Here is a 10,534-nt window from a genome sequence, read left to right as displayed (position 1 = left end):
CACCCAGATTCCCAGTGATTGGGCAGCATATAAATAAATCCTATTATTATTATTATTATTATTATTATTATTATTATTATTATTATTATTATTATTATTATCTGACAGTCCTATACAAACATAGACATATAATGTAAATAATGTAGTAAAAATCCATACCTTTCAGAGTTCATTATGGGGAGATTAGCTAACAGAGAACTTTAAAGTTCCCGGGAAACTAGACTGATTATACATAGTAAAGATGAACTGGAGTAGATTTAGTTTCATTGCCAAGTGGGTTTCTGGGGAGAAAGGCAGGATAATCAGGGTTCTAAGGCTTGAAGAAGGAGAGGAGAGAACAGGTAGAAAAATGAAAAGATTCTGCTGTTGCCTGAGCTGCTATTAGTTATTTTCTTTAAAAATGACCTTAAGGCTCATTGGTGCCATTAGGAAAGTGCAGGGGGTAAGGACCACACCATGTGACACCAAGAAAAAGGATGACACCTGGTTGGACCCTCCTCCCCCTTCTCAGCTGCTCCAGAATGCCTGGGACAGTGAAGGAGGAGGAAGAGTGCACATGCGGCCTTCCCAGCTGCTCTGTCCCAGGGGAAAAGCCCAGGAGTGAGCAGCTGGGAAGGGCACATGCACGCTTTTCCTCCTCCCCCATCCTGGGTTTTTTTCTTGGGGAAGAAGCCCAGGATGAAGCAGCCAGGAAGGGCGTGCTCACAGACTTTGCCACTGGAGAAAGCATGCCCCTGCCCCATGTCACCTACTTGCAAGAAGAGCAGCATGGGGCAGTGAGGTGGGGATGACTTTTAGCTTCTGCCCCCAGAAGCCCTGCCACCTGGAATCACTGCCCCCCTCACCAGGTGTCCCTCTAGGCCAGGACACTACTGTTAAGGCTGAAACAGCTGGGACAACTCACTTAAGCACGCTTAGTAAGTGGAAATAAGTAGAACAAACGTTCACACCAGCATTTTGATAGAAAACTGGCAGAACCTACAGTTGCTGTGTGCAGAAAAGAAACCAAACTGAGATAGGCTAGGCCTCAAAAATACCTTCCCTTGCATGCTGATAGATCTTTCCTGAAAATCCATCTTAAGTGGAATGAGAATATGTATAAATACAACAAGGAAGAAGGCAAGGATTTAGGAAGAGACTAGGAAATGTCACTGGATTCTGTGGCAGAACAAGCTAGCAAGTCCCAGGTTCTGCAGTACAGTTATTACAGTTTAATTTTCAGTCTAAAGCTGGCTGCAGCAGACAAGCTGCTTAGGACAAGGGCATTGGGACAGGATGGCAGCAGCAAAATGTGAACGCAAAAGACATGTGTCACACAACTGGCACCTGAGGGATTTTCTAGTTTTTGTAAATTTAAACCAAATTCTAGCCAGGCTGAGCAGGAGAAAAAAATATGTACAGACAGAAAATGGAAGGACTCTGCTATCTATACAAGGCAGACTAAAATAGACCCAAGCCCCATAGCAGGAGAGGAAGATGGTTCCCACCCGCAGGCATTTAATTCTAAAGGTAAGAAAATAACGTCTTTTACCAAAAAAGTGCAAAAGGATGGAGAAGCACTGTGGCAAAGCAAATCCTAGCTTTCCCAGGTGATGATCAGGGTGCTTGCTCCCTACGTGCCTTCATCGATGTGTATATGCACAAACATACACAAACACTACCTCTTATTTTTCAGCTGAGAGCAGGGGGCACCTGCCTCTGTCCCACTATTGTTGCTTTCCTTGCATGAAAAATTATCTGAAGAGAAAAGATTTCTGTTTGTATGGACAGTGTCCATTTGCAAGATGTTCCAAGGAGTCATACTCCTGTGTATAGCCTCCACAAGAACAGGGGCCTCTCCTCAGTCATAGAATCATAGAATCATAGAGTTGGAAGAGACCACAAGGGCCATTCAGTCAAAGCATCCCCAACAGATGGCCATCCAGCCTCAGTTTAAATACCTTCAAGGAGGGAGACCCCACCACTCATTGAGGGAGTGTGTTCCACTGTCAAACAGCTCTTACTGTCAGGAAGTTCCTCCTAATGTTGAGGTGGAATCTCTTTTCCTGCAGTTTGTATCCATTGTTCCATGTCCTCTTCTCTGGAGCAGCAGAAAACAAGCTTGCTCCCTCCTCAATATGACATCCCTTCAAGTATTTAAACAGGGTTATCATATAATCTCCTAACCTTCTCTTCTCCAAACTAAACATCCCCAGCTCCCTAAAGCATTCCTCGTAGGGCATGGTTTCAAGAATCTGAACCATTTTAGTCACCCTCCTTTGGACACTTTCCAGTTTCTCCACATCCCTTTAAAATTGTGGGGCCCAGAACTGGACACAGTATTCCAGGTGGGGCCTGACCAAAGCAGAATAGAGTGGGACTATTACTTCCCTTGATCTAGACACTATATTTCTACTTCTTCTTCGTGGTCTCTGCGAATCATACAAATGGGTTTCACTGCGCCTGCGCAGTGCTGCTCGGAACCTACTGGAATCACTGGGCAGAGTTAACTCTGCAACATATTGAAACTTTTTGGCGGTAACTCCGCCCACCCATTATAAGGCCCCTGCCTTCCCGCTCTTTTCCCCAGTTCCTTTTTTCCGCCGAGCTAGTAGCTTCAGGGAACTTTCGCTTGCTTGCTTGCTTGGAATCACTTTCGCTTTTTGACCTCGGACTGTACTCTTGACCATTCTTTGTCTCCCGCCCCTGGTAACTTCGGACTTTCGGACTGTTGACCTCATTTTCGGATTCTCCTCTGGCTTTGTCGATCTTGGAAATGCCTGCACCTTTTAAGAAGTGCGACATTTGCGGGGGCAAGGTGCCCGTTCAAGACCCGCACTCCTCCTGCCTGCTGTGCCTGGGCAAGAACCATGACACCAAGGCCTGCCTGCTCTGCAGATCCCTCTCGTCCCAGGCCCGGAAAAACTGTGAGTCCCGGCTCACTTCGGCGATTGCCCTGGGGAAGGTGCAAGAGGGAGGTTCGCGGTCATCTTCTGTCCCGCCTGCGGCGCCCCCGCCTCATCTTCTCGGGCCAGTGTGTCCAGCGTCGGATCTGGGAGAGCCGCTGTTCCCAGCGTGGTGTCTGTCCCGGCCGGGACCCCTTCCACCACCTCCGATGTGGCCCGTGGCTCCAAACCGCCCAGTGCCACCGACAAACCCTCCAAGCGCCCCCACAAGTCGTCGGGGACTGAGGGTACCGAGCCGACCTCCAAACCGGCGGGGAAATCGGAGGGCTCGCGTCCAAAGAAGGCCACCGAGCCGGAGGTCCACCTCGCCTCGCCTCCATCCTCCAAGGCATCCAAGGCATCGCACCATGCCCCGAAGCCTAAGGAGCTGGCTGGGCCTGTGGAAGGGGAAAAGTCCCCAAGGCCTTCGTTGTCGGCAGCGGCCGCTGTCCTCTTGGACCTCCCGGACAATCCGTTCTTCCCGGCAGAGGAGCTTCCCAGGCCTGGGAAGAAGAGGCACCACGACAAACCCAGTCGTGACCCTGCCCCGAAAAAGTCTAAACCCTCCAAGGATCGGCCCGCCACCGATCCACCGAAGGCGAAGGACAAGAAGCGCTCTCCGTCCAAACAGGCCCGCGCTTCCGCTTCGGCAGCTCCCCGCGACTCGGAGCCGACGTCGGTAGACCGGGGGACCCCGGTACCGGACACTCCACTGCCTCTGCCCACTATGGACTTTGTCCACGGGACGGACGACACCGCTCTCCCTCGCTCCCCAGAGCACCGGTCGCCCTCCCATCCGGCAACTGACGACGAGGAGGACCAGCCCCGCGGGCATGACATTCCCGACCTCTTCTTTGACACGCAGTCGTGCCGGTACTACGTGTCTGTTTCGGAGGACAAGGCTTTGAGAGAGTTCACCAGGCTGAACCCCTATCACGTAGACCGGGCCACCCCGTCCAGATCGGTCCCGACCGTGTCGGTCTACGAGAGGTCGCCGTCTCCACCCCGCAGGCGCTCCCGGCCTTCAGCTGACCTCGCTCCAACCCGCCCGAGATCCCAGGTCAGAGTGACGGACCCTCTCTCCTCCGACCTGGACTCCGAAGACGAGCCGCTGCTTCCTTCTGAGGCACCCTCGGACGAGGATGTCCTCTCGGACCCGGCCTCCCCCCAGAGGATGCACAACCCAGAGCCGTCTTCCCCATCGGACGACGTCCGGTCCTTTACCGAGCACGTCGTCAAAATGGCGAGGGCCCTCGACATTGAGCTCGCTTCCGCGGAAGACGACGCCGAGGACCCGGTTGAGCGTCGGGTGCACGGACGAGTGCCTACTCCGCCTTGCCTGCCTCTCCTTCCCTCGCTCCAGACCATCGTGAAGAGGTCCTGGGACTCTCCGGCCACCCTGTCGCCGCCCTCCCGCAAGGTGGAGTCGCTCTATAGGATCGCCCCGGCAAGTTGCCCTTGGTTGGCCGACCACCCCAGGCCGAACTCTGCCATCGTGGAGGGAGCCCAACACAGCTTCGTTCCGAAGCAGGCCACCTCCCCTGTCGACCGGGAGGCGAAGAAGGTGGACGGACTGGCCAAGAAGGCGTACTCGACATCGGCTCTTGGGGTCAAGGCTGCCAACTACACCGCCTGCATGGGGGCCTACATCCAGACCCTCATGGAACGGATCTCCCCCCTCGTCCCGGACGTCCCAGATGACATCCAGAGGCAGCTGGTGGAGATCAGGGACGAGGCTCATTCCATTGGAAGTTGGCTCATCACCACTTCCAGGAATATGGCAGACTGTTCGGGGAGGGCCATGTCAGCATCCATGGCACTTCGATACCACGCCTGGTTGAGGGCCTCCGACCTCAACCCTACGGTCAGGGCGGCCATCGAGGACATGCCGCTCGACGGGACCGGGCTCTTCCACGCCGAGACCGACGACAGCCTGAACCGCAAGTTTAGGATGAAGGCGGCGGCGAAGAAGCACGGCATGTCCTCAGCACCGGCTTCTCCGTTCCGGAAGCGTCAGCGCCCGTGGCAGCCTCAAGGTCAGTCACAGGGGACCTTCCCCCGGGATCGGCAGTCCCAGCAGCAGGGCTCCCAGAGACACCGCTTCCCCTCGCAGTCTTCCTCCTCCTCTGGCCGTCGCAACTTCCCGCCTCGGTACCGCAAGTCCCGCCGGCAGGACACCGACCAGGGGAAGAAGAGAGCCTGAAGGGACGCAGCGCGCTTCGTCTCTCCTTCACCCCTCTTCTTCTTGGACATTTTGAGGCCCTTTGCTAACACCTGGGCCTCCATAACATCGGACTCGTGGGTTCTCAACATCGTCCGTAGGGGTTATGCCCTCGAGTTCCAAGAGCTCCCTGCAACTGGAGCCTTCATGTCCACTCCCCCCTCGGACACCCTTCTCGACGAAGTGCGCACCTTGCTTGGTAAAGGGGCAATCTTCCCTTTGCCACCCGACCAATGTCCTCGGGCCTCTGCTTCACCAGGGCCTGTGGTTTGCGACCGTCGACCTGAAGGACGCCTACTTCCACATCGGGATCCGAGAGTCCCACCGGAGATTCCTCACCTTTGCTGTCGGCTCCACCGCGTACCACTACAACGTGCTTCCTTTCGGCTTGGCCACGGCTCCACGAGTCTTCACAAAGTGCATGGCACCGGTGGTGGCATACCTTCATCAGAAGGGCTTTATGGTCTTTCCCTACCTGGACGACTGGCTGTTTGCAGCCGAATCCCAAGGCGAGCTGCAGGAGGCAGTCTCCTTCGCCTTGCGCCTCTTGGACTCCCTCGGGCTGGTCGTCAACAGGGAAAAGTCCCACTTCATACCGACCAGGCAGGTCAAGTTCATCGGGGCCATCCTCGACTCCGAAAACTGCCTAGCCTTCCTCCCTCCGGACCGGTTTCAGGCCCTGACAACGTCCCTCAGGCCGTGCATCTCCCACAGAAGGGTGAGAGCCAGAGACGTCCAAGTCGCCCTGGGCCACATGGCATCGACGACATTCATCACTCCCTGGGCAAGACTTCGCCTTCGACCTCTCCAATCCTGGTTCCTCTCCGTCTTCTCTCCGTTGGAGGACCCTCCTTCAAAGTGGCTCACGGTACCGAGACCGGTGGCCGCTTCCCTCAGATGGTGGCTAGACAGCTCCAACGTCTGCACCGGGATGCCCTTTCATCAGCCCCAGGCACAACTGACTCTGACAACCGATGCATCCCTGGAGGGATGGGGCGCCCACCTGCTAGATCTCGTCGTCAAAGACAGGTGGTCCGCACAAGACAAGCTCCTCCACATCAACGCTTTGGAGATGCTCGCAGTGGAGAAGGCTTTGAGGGCGTTCGAGTTTGCTGTCACAGGAAGAGTGGTTCTCCTGAGGATAGACAACACCACCGTGATGTACTACATCAACAAACAAGGTGGTACCAGATCCAGGACCCTGCTCGACCTCACGCTCCGCATCTGGGACTGGTGCATCCAGAGGCGCGTCCTCCTCCAGGCGATTCACCTTCCCGGGGAGGACAACGAGCTGGCAGATCGCCTCAGCAGATCTCCATCGGTGTGCCACGAGTGGAGGCTCCATCCCGAGATGGTCAGCGACCTCTTCGATCGGTGGGGAACCCCCCGGATCGACCTTTTCGCGACCAGGTGGAACAGCCACTGTCCCCAGTTCTGCTCCAGGAAGCGATTGGACGGATCCCTCGGAGACGCATTCGCTTTCCTCTGGACGGGGGAGCTCCTCTACGCCTTCCCTCCGTTCCCTCTCATCATCAGGGTGGTGTCCAAGATGACAACAGACCGCTCGCATGCGATCCTGATCACCCCGTGGTGGCCGAGACAGCCGTGGTTCGCATCCCTTCTCCACCTCTCCAGGAGATGCTTCCTCCGTCTCGACCCTCGCCCGGACCTGCTGTCGATCCAGGATGGACGAATTCTCCACCCCGACATTGAGAGCCTGCCGCTGGTAGCCTGGAGGATTCGGCCCTGACTGCCTTGCCGGAGGCAGTGAGGACGGTGATCCTGGCTGCGAGGAAACCTTCCACCCAGCGCTCTTATGCCCTGAAATGGAGGAGATTTTGCCTCTTCCTTGACCAAAAGGGCTTGTCTCCTGTACAGGTGTCCACTCCAGTGGTGCTGGAGTTTTTGATGGCACTTTTGGATGGAGGGCTGTCCCTCACATCCATCAAATGCTACCTGTCTGCCATTTGTGCCAAATACCAGTTCGGGGGGAGGGTTTCTTTCTTCAAAGACCCCTTGGTGAAGGGGTTCCTGAAGGGTTGCGCCAACCTTTACCCTCCTGTGTCGGTACCAACGCCGGCTTGGAGCTTGGAGTCGGTACTGTCCGCTCTCCAATCCAAGCCCTTTGAACCGATGGCCACAGCGGACTTGAGACTGTTGACTTGGAAGACCGCCTTTCTTGTGGCCATCACCTCTGCCCGCCGTGCGGGCGAACTCTGTGCTTTACGGAGGGACCAGCCATTCCTGAGGTTCCACAAGGACAAAGTGGTCCTCCGTACGGACATCACCTTCTTGCCGAAGGTTGTGTCTGCTTTCCACATGTGCCAGGACATTGTGCTACCCACTCTCGCATCCAACCCGACGTCGGATGAGGAGCGACGCCTACACTCTCTTGATGTCAGGAGAGCACTGGCATTTTACCTGGACAGAACTGCTGCCTCAAGTCGGTCCGAGAGACTTTTCCAATGCTACTCGGAACAGAAGAAAGGGTTGCCTGTGTCTGCGCAGAGGTTGTCCAAATGGGTGGCTGGTACCATCCACCTCTGCTACGAACTGTTAGGCAAACCTCTCCCTGGCAGGGTTCGGTCCCATTCCACAAGGTCAATGGCAGCATCCTGTGCATTCCTGTCGGGGATTCCTCTGGAGGATGTCTGCAAGGCTGCTGTCTGGTCCCAACCTCTGACTTTTATTAAGCACTATAGGTTGGACACCAGGGCCATTCGAGACGCAGCTTTCGGGAGGGCTGTGTTGGTTTCAGGGTTGCATTGATTGCACTACTGATGTTTGTGTTTACTACACTTGTACAGTTGACACTGTTTATATTGTTGAATGTTGATTTGCACAAGTTCTATGGGAATGGTCTTGCATGACCTCTGTTCCCTCCTCAGGTTTAGCAACATTATTGCTATTTGATCTGTGCATGAACAAAAGACTGACTCTTTTATGGTTCAAGGTGTTTTATTTGTAATAAATATACCTTTGGTTCACCATAGCTTTGGTCTCAGGACACTCCCTCCACCGCATACCTTAGCTTGTCAGTCTAAACCCATTTGTATGATTCGCAGAGACCACGAAGAAAAAGGACAGGTTGCTTACCTGTAACAGTATTTCTTCGAGTGGTCATCTGCGAATACATACAAATCCCACCCGTCCGTCCCCTCAGTGTCCTGCTCACATTGGCTCTTTCCATCGCCTGCTTGGCGGAAAAACTGCGGAACTGGGGAAAAGAGCGGGAAGGCAGGAGCCTTATAACGGGTGGGCGGAGTTACCGCCAAAAAGTTTCAATATGTTGCAGAGTTAACTCTGCCCAGTGATTCCAGTAGGTTCCGAGCAGCACTGCGCAGGCGCAGTGAAACCCATTTGTATGTATTCGCAGATGACCACTCGAAGAAATACTGTTACAGGTAAGCAACCTGTCCTGATGCAGCCTAAAATCACATTGGCCTTTTTAGCTGCCACATTGCACTGTTGACTCATGTTCAACTTGTGGCCTACTTGGACTCTGAAATCCCTTTCACATGTACTTTCATTCAGCCAGGTGTCTCACATCCTATATCTGAGCATTTCGTTTTTCCACCCTAAGTGCAGTACCTTACATTTCTCTGTATTGAATTTCATTTTGTTAGCTTTGGCCCAGTTTTCTACTTTATTATGGTCATTCTGAATCTTGATCCTGTCCTCTGGGGTATTAGCTACTCCTCCTAATTTGGTGTCATCTGCAAATTTGATAAGTATGCCCCAAATTCTGTCATCCAAGTCATTAATAAAGATGTTGAATCGCACTGGGCCCAGGACAGAACCCTGTGGGACCCCACTGGTCACTTCTCTCCAGGATGAAAAGGAGCCATTGTTGAGCACCCTTTGGGTTCATCCGGTCAACCAATTACAAATCCATGTAACAGTTACTTTGTCTTAGCCCACATTTTACAAGCTTGTTTGCAAGAATGTCATGGGGAACCTTGTCAAAGGCCTTACTGAAATCAAGATATACTATATCTATGGTATTCCCTTCAGCTGGGATTGGACTAAGGGATCAGGACACACCTAAACACTTTTCTGCTTCTTTGTTGAAGAAATTAGGGTGAGTGGCCCTTGAAAAGGGCTGCTCTCACCCATGGAACTCCAAGGGTTGGACTATGACCTTGGAGAACAGTTCAGCCACCTTAGGCAAATCACACTCCTATCACCCTCTGGTAGGTTTGCCTAAGAGTTGCACAACATCAACATATTCTAGGACCCTAGCTACTGCAGATGGTATTCACCCCAGTCAGATTGCATGGCAACAGCAGATTACTTTGATATAGAAGAAGTAGGATAGGGAGTGCACTAATCAGACAACATGGCCAACAAGGCACATTTTTTAAAATTGCAATTCTTTGATCAGACATAGCATACCTATCTCCTTACGGCAAGACTGTGAACCAGATATTGTTCCTCTGCAATTCCCATCATTTCCAGCTACTGGCTAGTCTGCCGAGGTGATAGAAGTTTAAGTCCTCCAACAGCTAGGGGCAACTGGTTCCCCAGCCTGCCTGATCTTTGAACTACAAAGCTCTTTTATTTCATCAGTACTTGACGTGGGCATTGTGGTGCCTTGCATACCATTTTACCAATGTGGCTTCTTTATTAAGTCAGCTTGCCATTTTTAACTATTTCATATATTTAAAAAAAAACCATATTATGTGCATATGCATAACCTGTTACTTTTAGGTACAGATTTCAACAGCAATTTAACAGCTAGAATTCAAAACCATGTTAGTTTGTGGAATCAGTATGTAGAGAGATGTTGTAGCACCTTTGAAATTAATGAAGAAAGAGGGTGGCAGCATGAACTTTTGTAGTCTTAAGTCTACTTCCTCAGATGATTTAGGGGTCATTCAGACATTGTTTTTTGTAGGGGAACAACGCGAATAATCTCACTCACACATTCCAGGTTTGTTATTCACACCTTTGAATGGCATTGATCTGCATCTCTCTGTGTTAAGAGCAAGAGCTGGCGGCTGAGGCAGGGCAGGGGGTCTCCCATTGCCAGGCCTATGCTCAATGTCTGCAGTTTGATGTGGGGATGTCACTTTCCCAATGGGAAGCCACCAGAAGCGAACCCGTAGCAATGAGTGTGCAGTGAAAGAGGAAGAGGAGGAGCGTCTCCTCGTAAAGACAGCCAAGAAGAGCCTCATCACCCCAAGGAGCTGACCATGCAAATGTACTTGAAATGAGTTCAAGGTTTGTATCCTTATTCACACTGTCAACGATGCAAATATTTTTTTTAAAATGGGGAAAGACCCAATATTAATTATCCTGGGTTAAGTGGTTTATTTGGTAGCTTCCCCCCAGTTAATTGGGTGCATTTGGGGGGAGGGGGGTGAACAACAGGGTTTCAACCCAAATT

This window comes from Sceloporus undulatus, chromosome 1, assembly GCF_019175285.1.
Source record: "Sceloporus undulatus isolate JIND9_A2432 ecotype Alabama chromosome 1, SceUnd_v1.1, whole genome shotgun sequence".
NCBI lineage: Eukaryota > Metazoa > Chordata > Lepidosauria > Squamata > Phrynosomatidae > Sceloporus > Sceloporus undulatus.
Note: the sequence above shows the minus strand (reverse complement) of the source record.